The sequence below is a fragment of the Hordeum vulgare genome, chromosome 7H (assembly GCF_904849725.1).
Source record: "Hordeum vulgare subsp. vulgare chromosome 7H, MorexV3_pseudomolecules_assembly, whole genome shotgun sequence".
In the NCBI taxonomy this organism is placed as follows: domain Eukaryota; kingdom Viridiplantae; phylum Streptophyta; class Magnoliopsida; order Poales; family Poaceae; genus Hordeum; species Hordeum vulgare.
In genome coordinates, this window is record NC_058524.1 from 624,770,644 (window position 1) to 624,781,513 (window position 10,870).

A 10,870-nucleotide genomic window follows, 5' to 3' on the forward strand; every position below is an offset into this window, starting at 1 on the left:
TTCTCAAGATCATTATCCTTGTGATTAGACTAGTTAGAGAGCTCCCGTGCCGCTCCCCACAACGGCTCGGGAGAAACCCTAATTCGCAGCCGCCGCCACCCTCATCCTTGCCAACGTCGGAGGGCACCGCCGGGCCCGCGCATCGTCGGCGGCCTTCCCCATCTTGTAGGGAGCTCGAGCAGCATGGGGAGGCTCACCGAGGGAGATGTGATGCTCAACTGGCCACGGGCACTGTGGTCGTCGATAAGCGCGCTACGACGGGAGGTCGCGGCGTTGCTGCTTGCGCAGGGCACGCGCGGATATGGCGGAGGCGCGAGACCTGAGAGCGGACACGCGACGTCGGGCACGAGAGGTTGCGCACGTGGATCGTGGAGGCGTGAAGTCGGGCGCGGTGAGCGAGCATCGGTGGAGGCCAAGGGCGCGTGCGGTCTCGTTTAGGCGCACGGCTGGATGCGGACCGCGGGTGCGTTCGTCTCCAGCGGATGCACCTACGACTCAGGCGCCGCTCCCGCATAGATCTGTGGCGTGTCGGTCACAGGAGGCGAGAATGGAGCTCTGAGACTCGCGGATCTGGTGAGTCGAAGCCGTGCCGGGCTAGGGGCTCCAGGCAACGTAGATCTGGTGCATGGTCTGGCGCGGGAGACGCATGGTGACCACGGCTGGTTCGTGAGCACGACTGATGGTGGCGGTTCGGCGAGGCGACAACGGTCGATATGGTGGGCGTGGCGCAGCGACTCTGCTGCTTGGATGGTCGCTAGCAGGTCGTTTGTGACTGGCTTCCCGGGAGGGGTACTGTTGGCTGCTTGTGGTGCCCGGATGCATCTTCACTAGTGGAGAAAGGGGTATTAGAACCGGTTGGTAAGGGCCTTTGGACCCGGATACACATCCGGTGCTACGTATCCGGGACTAAAGGCCCCCCACTTTAGCACCGGTCTCTTACAAACCGGTGCTAAAGGCCTCTACGTGGGCGCCGAAAAGTGCGCGCAGGCGGAGGACCTTTAGGACCGGTTGGTAACACCAACCGGTCCTAATGCTTTTTTTTTTCTTTTTTTTTTCCTTTTCTTTTCAGGGTTTCCGATTCCGTATTTCGGTGTTTCCGTGTTCCGTATTTTCAGGGTTTTCGTTTACGTGTTTCCGGTTCCGTATTTCCGTTTACGTCTTTCCGATTCCGTGTGTCCGTGTTCCGTTTTTTACGAACACGTAATCGGAAACACGTATCCGGAAACACCGATTCCGTGTTTGCGGTTAAGTGTTTCTCCAATTCCGTGTTTGCGGTTAAATGTTGATGCACCAAATAAAAGTACATATATACATGTAACACGAAGTACTGGACCGATTATCATTACATAATTTGAAGTTCGTTTCCTATATATAGCTCTATACTTGCATAGAGAAGGGAGCTGGTATTGGTTCATAGGATGGAAAAATTCTCCGCCTTCATCTATGACTTGCGTGAGGAGAAATCCTGCCAATTCCTCTGCAACTGCCTTGCAACGTTGGATTGGTCTTAGCATCGCCCGCTTTCGTTGCAGCTTTAAAAGAAGTAGATGAAAACAATTAAGTTATGAACAAAACTAACATAATTGATGGCAACATAAATAAAGTTATGAAGATCCGGTTACGTACCTCTAGATTTCTGGAAGTACGGGATTTCTCATTGATAATCCTGTGAATGTACTCGCAAACGTAGTATCCACAATAATCAGTGCCCTGTGGTTGTTGCGGGACACCCTATATACGAGAACATAATTCAGTCAAATTAATAATAATCAAGAGAATGGTAATGGTATTGAAACCAGGGTACGTAGTACTACTTACTTTGTTAATCTGAAAGTGGAGCTTGTCTGCCCATGTACCGGGTTCTTCCTTGATGAACATTTGCCAAACCCTGGCCGACAAAGAAAAATGAATACAAGAGTTAATTACTACTTACTTGATATCAGGAAATGAACGAAAAAGAGGCCGATGAACGAAAGAGGCCGATATATATATACCTTTGAACCATCTGACGCGCGCTCTTCCATTTGTCAGCGTCCCAGGTTAACGGGTCCAGACTTCAACCACTCCTTGATCGATTCTAATGATGAACAATATGAAGTGGGACCTGCGCACGTGTACACACGCAGTCATGCATACTCATCAATTACACTTAACATCAGGTAAGCAAAATGGAATGTGTACAAGACAGTAACACTCACTTGAATGCCTAGGGCCAAAGTATTTCTTTCTTGGTACTTTGTCGCTTCAAAAACCTTAGCAAATCATCCGGTGTATCCTTGTTGAACTTTTCTATTGTCTCTTGATGAAACGAATACGGGTCAATGAACCCAAAGTCCCAGATTCCTGCCAGCCTGCATTCACGAATCTTCATTCTGCATAGTAGCGTACAAAAAGAATGTCTCGTGAGTGATAATTATACGGGCAATGAACGCGAGCTTAACTAAATAATTAAATTACACAAATAAATCACTTACAAACAGTAGCAGCTGACGATAGCTTTTTCGAGGGCACGTTGATTGTACATCTGGAAAAAATCATCGAACCCAACCTCCACACCGTACTCTCCGAAGTAGCGTTGATCCTGAACTACCGCCATGATACAGTCTCTCTTTTGCCTTGCGGCCTCCAAGTACCAACCATGTAAATTCCATAGTTGGGTTGTTAGAGCACTAGGATTTTCGACCAGAGGCTGCTCGGGCTTATATTTATATACCACATCAGCAATAGCGTAACCTACGTCGCCCATGCGTGGACCGGACACTGAAGCCTGGTCAGATAACACCTTGAGCGGGGCAATTGACTGTGCTTCTTGTTGTCCGAGCTGGGGAACTTGTTTCCCGCATTTCGTCTGCTCCGCCTGCTTCATCTGCTCCGCCTGCTTCATCTGTGCGGTGTGCATCTTTTCAATGAACCGTTCATAGTCTGAAAGGGGCGGCGGTGGCGGCGGTTCAGGATAATATAAGTTGTCGATGGTGCGCTCAATTTTCCACTTTGGTACGTTCTTCAGAGTTTCCTTCCAGATGTCTGGAGGGGGCTTCAGGGGAAACCGTGCGAACCATGCTTTGTTTTTGGCTTTCACGGCCTCGTCTAGTTCCTCCGGAGTCATCAGGCCTGGTAACTTCGGGGGAGTCTTGACTTTATTGGGTTTCCTTTCTCTCTTCTTGGGAGGACTCCCGTTTCTTCTGAACTGCAGCTTCCGCTTTGCCGTACCCGTAGTGCGCGCATCCGTCGGCTCACTGGAGTGCACGGGCGATGGACACTCGGCCTCGAGCTCCCTATCTTCGTTGTGGGGTGGACTTGGAGGTGCGTTGGGGGGTGGACTTGGAGGTGCGTTGGGGGGTGGACTTGGAGGTCGTGCATTCTCTGTACGAAAGTGAAAAAACTATTAAAAATAGGCTTACATGTGGTGCAACATTCAGTAATTGTTCGAGGTGGTGCATAATTGTACCTGGAGGAGTCGGTGGCCTTGGCGCCGCGTTAGGAAACACGATGTGTTTCTTCTTCCACAAGATGATACCAAGCTCCATATCTCCCCGTGTCTTCTCGCCTTCACCTCCAGGAATATCAAGCTCAATTGACTGACATCCCGGCGTAATTGTTGACAACCCGACACGAGCATGGGATGCTGGAATCTGACCACCATGGTAGGTTGCTCCAGGTTGATTCGGTAAAGCATAGCCTGACGCCACCATGAAGGATATGTTCCCCATTGGCATATGTATCTCACAGTTTGTCTTCTCCGTGACATCATCCACGGGGTAGTGAGGCGCCGACGGTTCGACTGCAGGACCGTCTTCTAGCTGCAGCTGCGTGGAACCCACGCTACTTCTATGCTGAGATGGGACGGCATCTGCTACAGGATCGTCTTCTAATTGCTACATATCAGCGTCAGGTGCAGGATCTTCTTCCTCCTCTTCAGTGTCAGGTACAGGGTGTCCCCCTTTCTTCAAGAGAAACGACACCTTTTCTTCTAATGTCGCTATCCGTTCCAGCGCCTTCCTCTTGCTTCTACCACGGCTTCTGTAAGTGCCAAGGTCCGCCGGAAACCCTTGGTTCCACGGGGTAGTGGCTCCAAAGCCTCGTGTTCGTCCCCACTTTTCGGGGTTCCCGAGTGCCTTCGTCAACTCGTCGTTCTCTCTATCGGGAACAAAAGTTCCTTTTCGAACAGCTTCTATTGCCTTCTCTAGATCTGATACGACTTGTCTTATTTTTTCCGACCATGGTCCCTCCGCAACAATCATCCCAGTCTCAGCGTCCAACGTTGCCCCATGCGCGAACAACTAGAACTTGGACCTATCGGGCCAGTCATGTGTCTATGGAATGATATTTCTTTTCAGAAGCGCATCTTCATAGCGTTGCCACCTAGGCAGGGCAGTCATGTAGCCACCTGACCCCAAAATATGGTGATATTTCTTCTTCTTCGGATTCTCCGTATTCGTGGCTGATCGGGATGTAAAGACACCCGATTTCTTGTACGCCTTAAAATCAGGCCAAGCGTCTCTTATCTTCACTAGGTGCCCAGTGAAAACTGGATCTTCGTCCTTATATTTCTTCCACAAGTCTTTCTTCCACCTCTGGAATTGTGTGGCCATCTTCTTCAAAGCCCACTCCTCGACTTTCTTCTTCTTATCTTCCGCTACGCTGAAATTTAGCCAGACCGTGTCGCAAAGCACTCTTTTCAATCTGTCATCGACATAAGTAGCTCTAACGTTGGCGCCGGTCTTCGGCTTATTCCATTCTATTAAGTTGATCGGGACCAGGTCTCTTACAACAACTCCGCACTGATTTACAAATTTGCGATAACTTTCTGGGGGTTCCAGTGGTTTGCCATCAGCAGCAACTTTATCGATCGAGTACCTTGCAGTATCTTTCAACCTTGCGGCCGGGCCTCGTTTCGACTTTGTCTCAGTACTTGCGCTAGGTGTTCCGGAGGGCACCTAAACGGGAAAATAATGATTCGTTAGTAAGTGCAATACAAATTAATTGTTGCGTCAACAGTGACTTGAGATATACATTGGGAGAGTTTGTTCCGGAGGGCACTTCTTCATCTACTACATCTTCTATATTCTCAGCACCGTCACCGGAGTCGTTCAAAAATTGATTGCTAAACGCATGCCCACCGTCGTCATCATGATATATGGCCGTTGCATCTTCAAAAATCATCTGGCACATGTATCTTTCCTTCTCCGCCTCACCCATTTCCGCGAGCTGATCGGCGTGCTGATCATGTGGTTCTTGGGGATCCATAGCTCAACACCTGCTAGTAACAAGAATTTAACTTAGCAAAATTATTTACGGAAAAGTTTTACGGAACCGGAAATTTTACGGAAAAGTTTTACGGAATCGTCGGAGTCGTAATCATCGCAAAGTTTTACGGAATCGTCGGAAAGTTTTACGGAATCGTCGGAATCGTCGGAAACTTTCCCCGCAGTTATGGAATCGTCGGAATCGTAGGAAAGTTTTACAGAATTGTAATCGTCGGAAAGTTTTACGGAATCATCGGAAACTTTCCCCGCAGTTATGGAATCGTCGGAATCGTAGGAAAGTTTTACGGAATTGTAATCGTCGGAAAGTTTTACGAAATCGTCGGTTTAGGGTTTTACGGAATCGTCGGTTTAGGGTAAACTATGAATCGTCGGAATCGTCGGAATCGTCGGTTTAGGGTTTTACGGAATCGTCGGAATCGTCGGTTTAGGGTAAACTATGAATCGTCGGAATCGTCGGTTTAGGGTTTTACGGAATCGTCGGAATCGTCGGAATCATCGGTTTAGGGTTTTACGGAATCGTCGGTTTAGGGTAAACTATGAATCGTCGGAATCGTCGGTTTAGGGTTTTACGGAATCGTCGGAATATGATGAAGGCGGCTTCACGTAACTTTTTTTATAGGATGTCCTTACGTGAATAAGAAAATATGGATATACGAAAATATGGATATACCTTTGACGACGGCGCGGCGAAGAGGCGGCGAGGAGGCGACGTTGCGGCGAGGAGGCGGCGCGAGGATTGGCGAGGAGGTGGCGCGAGGAGGCCGCATGCGAGGAGGCGGCGGCCGGCGCGGCGAGGAGGCGACGGCGCGGCGAGGATCGTCGGCCGGCGAGGCGGCGCGAGGAGGCCGCGGCGAGGAGGCGGCGGCGGCGCGGCGGGGAGGCGGCGCCGCGCGCGAGGCGGCGGCGCCGCGCGAGGAGGCGGCGACGGCGCGGCGAGGCGGCGAGGAGAGATCGAGGCCGAGTCGGGGAGGAGAGAAGGCACGCGCGGGAAGGCGAGAAGTTGGCGACCCCGGAGAGGTATAGGGCCTTTAGCACCGGTCTGTGTTAACAACCGGTGCTAAAGACCCATTAGCACCGGTTGTTAACACAGAGCGGTGCTAAAGGGTCCAAAATTGAGCGCGAACCGAACCCACCTTTAGGACCGGTTGTTCTTACAGACCGGTCCTAAAGGTCACCTTTAGGACCGGTTGTTGTTACAGACCGGTCCTAAAGGTTTTTTTCCTTTTTCTTTTTTTCTTTTTTCTGTTTCCTGTTTTCTTTCTCTTTTTGTTTCCTTTTTCTTTTTCCTGTTTCTTCTTTTATTTTTCTTTTTTCCTTTTTTCTGTTTCCTGTTTTCTTTTTACTTTTGTTTCCTTTTTCTTTTTCCTGTTTCTTCTTTTATTTTTCTTTTTTCCTTTTTTCTGTTTCCTGTTTTCTTTTTCTTTTCTTTTTCTTTTTTCTTTTTTCTGTTTCTTCTTTTATTTTATTTTTTTGTTTCCATTTTCTGTTTTTTTACATTTATTTACAAATTGTCAAAATGTCATTTTTACACTTAAAAAATAAAAATGATATTTATCAAAATGATCAAATTTAGTGGAAACTGGTCAAATTTTTAATATTTATCAAAATGGTCAACACAATTACATAAAAGGTTTAATACATTATTACACATCACCAACAACACCCCCTATCTATTTTTCTTCTTGCCTTTCTTCTGATTGCGCCGTAACCATGGACTATCTTCATCATTTAACGGGATGCTTGGATCATCTTTGACTTTGAAGGGAGGAATTTCATCAAATTTATTGTAATCTTCTGACATGTCTGTCTTGTCCTCGACTCCCACGATGTTTCTTTTCCCTGAAAAAACTATGTGGCGCCTTGGCTCATCGTCTGATGTATTCGCTTCCTTATCTTTTCTTTTTCTCGGTCTGCTAGACATGTCCTTCACATAGAAAACCTGAGCCACATCATTGGCTAGGACGAATTGATCATTGCCGTACCCAAGATTCTTCTGATCCACTGTTGTCATTCCGTACTTCGGGTCTACCTTCACACCTGACAGGTTGAACCATTTGCACAAGAACAAAGGGACCTTAAAGGAAGGTCCATAGTCAAGTTCCCATATCTGCTCTATGTAACCATAGTATGTGACCCTTTGCCCGTTGTCGTCTTTTGCATCAAACCGGACGCCACTGTTTTGGTTGGTGCTCTTTTTATCTTGGTCTGCCGTGTAAAATGTGTTACCATTTATCTCGTACCCTTTAAAGGTCAATACAGTCGAAGATGGTTGCTTGGCCAACAAGTATAGCTCATCTTCAACAATGTTGCCATTAATGAGATGTCTTTGCAACCAACCGCCGAAAGTCTTCGCGTGTTCTTTAGCAATGAAATCTTCAGGTTGCTCCGGGTATTCCGAGCGTAAAATATCCTTGTGTTCCTGGATATATGGAGCCGCCAAGCTGGAATTAACTAGAACTGTGTAGTGTGCTTGAGTGAAAGATTGCTCGTCCATACATGTTGTTGATTTCTTTCCTAGCGTGCCTTTTCCACGCAGTCTCCCCTCATGGCGCGACTGAGGAACACCGATCGGGTTCAGGTCAGGAATAAAGTCAACACAAAACTCAATGACCTCCTCTGTTCCATAGCCCTTGACCATGCTTCCTTCTGGCCTAGCACGGTTTTTAACATAATTCTTCAAGACTCCCGTGAACCTCTCAAAGGGGAACATATTGTGTAAGAATACAGGACCGAGAACGGAAATCTCTTGGACTAGGTGAACTATGAGGTGCGTCATAATATTGAAGAAGGTTGGTGGGAACACCAACTCGAAGCTGACAAGACATTGGACCACGTCCTTCTGTAAACTTGGTAGAGTTGCTGGATCGATTGCCTTCTGAGAAATTGCGTTGAGGAATGCACATAGCTTCACAATGGGTACTCGCACGTTTTCTGGCAGAAGCCCCCTCAATGCAATCGGAAGTAACTGGGTCATGATCACGTGGCAGTCATGAGACTTTAGGTTTTGGAACTTTTTCTCTTCCAGGTTTAGTATTCCTTTTATGTTCGACGAGTAGCCAAACGGGACCTTGATACTGCTCAGGACTTGGAAAAAGATCTCCTTCTCTTCCTTGGTAAGAGCGTAGCTGGCAGGACCTTTGAAATTCTCTCGATTCATCAGGTCGTCTCGTTCATGCATACGTTGGTGGTGCAGCCGTGCTTTTGGTGTATCTCTCGACTTCTTCCCATGCACGCCCAATAAGTTTAGCAGGTTCACGCAAATATTTTTCGTCACGTGCATCACGTCGATCGCAGAGCGAACCTCTAGGAATTTCCAATAGGGTAGTTCCCAGAATATAGATTTCTTCTTCCACATGGCTACGTGGTTGTCGGCGTCATTCGGAACAGATTGTGCGCCAGGACCCTTACCAAAGATTACTTTTATATCTTTGACCATGTCATATATATCAGTACCTTTAGGGAGGGTTGGCTTCCTCCGTGTATCTGCCTCGCCTTTGAAATGCTTTCCTTTCTTTCTTACGGGATGCCTGTCTGGAAGAAATCGATGATGTCCCGGGTACACATTCTTGCCTATATGTATACTTTCAGTCTCGCCTAAACAGTGTGTGCATGCGTTGTATCCCTTGTTTGACTGTCCTGAGATGTTACTAAGAGCGGACCAATCATTGATGGTTACAAACAACAACCCTTGTAGGTCAAATTCCTCCTGTTTGTACTCGTCCCACACACGTACACCTTCGTCAGCCCATAACTCTAAAAGTTCATCAACCAGTGGCCTCAGGTACACATCAATGTTGTTGCCGGGTTGCGACGGGCCTGGGATAAGCACTGGCATCATAATGAACTTACGCTTCATGCATAACCAAGGAGGAAGGTTATAGATACATAGAGTCACGGGCCAGGTGCTATGACTGCTACTCTGCTCCCGAAACGGATTCAGGCCATCTGTACTTAGACCAAACCTTAAGTTTCTTGGGTCACGTGCAAAGTCCTCGTACTTATCGTCGATGTTTCTCCACTGCGACCCATCAGCGGGTTGTCTCAGCATATCGTCTTCCTTACGGTCTTCTTTGTGCCATCGCAGCAACTTGGCATGCTCTTTGTTTCGGAACAAACGTTTCAACCGTGGTATTATAGGAGCATGCCACATCACCTTGGCAGGAACCCTCTTCCTGGGGCGGTCGTCGCCCTCAACATCACCAGGGTCATCTCGCCTGATCTTATACCGAAATGCACCGCATACCGGGCAGGCATTTAAATTCTCATGCTGACCGCGGTAGAGGATGCAGTCATCGATGCATGCATGTATCTTATGCACTTCCAATCCTAAAGGGCAGACAACCTTCTTTGCTTCGTACGTACTGCACGGCAGCACGTTATCTCTTGGAAGCATCTTCTTCATTATTTTCAGCAGCTTTTCAAATCCCTTGTCAGATATTCCATTCTCTGCCTTCCATTGCAGCAATTCCAGGGTGGTGCCCAGCTTTTTCTGGCCATCTTCGCAATTTGGGTACAACAATTTTTTGTGATCTTCTAACATGCGCTCCAACTTCAACCTCTCGTTTTCACTTCCGCAGTTTATCTGTTCTTCACGAATGACCTGACGAAGATCATCATCAGACTCATCAACAATGTCCTCAAGTTGAGGCTCGTCTTCCCCCATTTCAGTATTACCGTGTTCACCGAACATAGGATAGTTATCATTATCCTCTTTTTCTTCATTGTCTTCCATTACAACCCCTCTTTCTCCGTGCTTGGTCCAACAAAAATAACTGGGCATGAAGCCTTCTTGCAACAGGTGGGTGTGTATGGTTCTTGAGTTAGGGAAATTCCTCTTATTCTGGCATTTTTTACATGGACAAAAAATAAATCCCTTCTGCCTGTTTTTCTCAGCCACATTGAGAAAACTATGCATGCCATTAAGGAATTCGGGACGACGTCGATCACTGTACATCCATTGCCGGTTCATCTGCATTATATAAATTTATCAAAAACCATTATGCTAAATCATCATGACTAAATTAATTAATTAATACAAAAAGTTCATCACACGTTAAAACCAAAGTAGCGTAGTGACCATACATATATAGTTCTCATAAAAACACACACTGAAACCAACCATAAAAACTCTCTCTAATTAATGCATTTAAAAACAACAACAAATGCGATCAAAATCGCAACAAAGGTAACAATTGACCCGACGGCACAATGATACCAAGCCTCTTTACTAATTGCATATTTTCTAATCTTTCTAATCTTCAGACGCATTGCGTCCATCTCGCTCTTGTGACCATCGACGACACCGGCAAGAACCTTTTCCAAGGTCATCTTCTCTCTTTCAGTTTTTTCCAACCTTTCTTCAGTTTTTTTCAATCTTTCTTTCAGGCCAACATTTTCTTGTTCAACTAAGTGTAACTTCTCACCAATAGGGTCGATTGGCATTTCCGGTTCCACTACCTCCTAGATAAAAATATCTATGTCAAGTTGGTCGGCGTAATTAATTGTCATATAATCAGGAAATGAAAATATGTAGTTATAAAATATAATATACCACATCCGAATCATAGACTAGACGAGGGCCAACGGGGATGGATATCAAAACC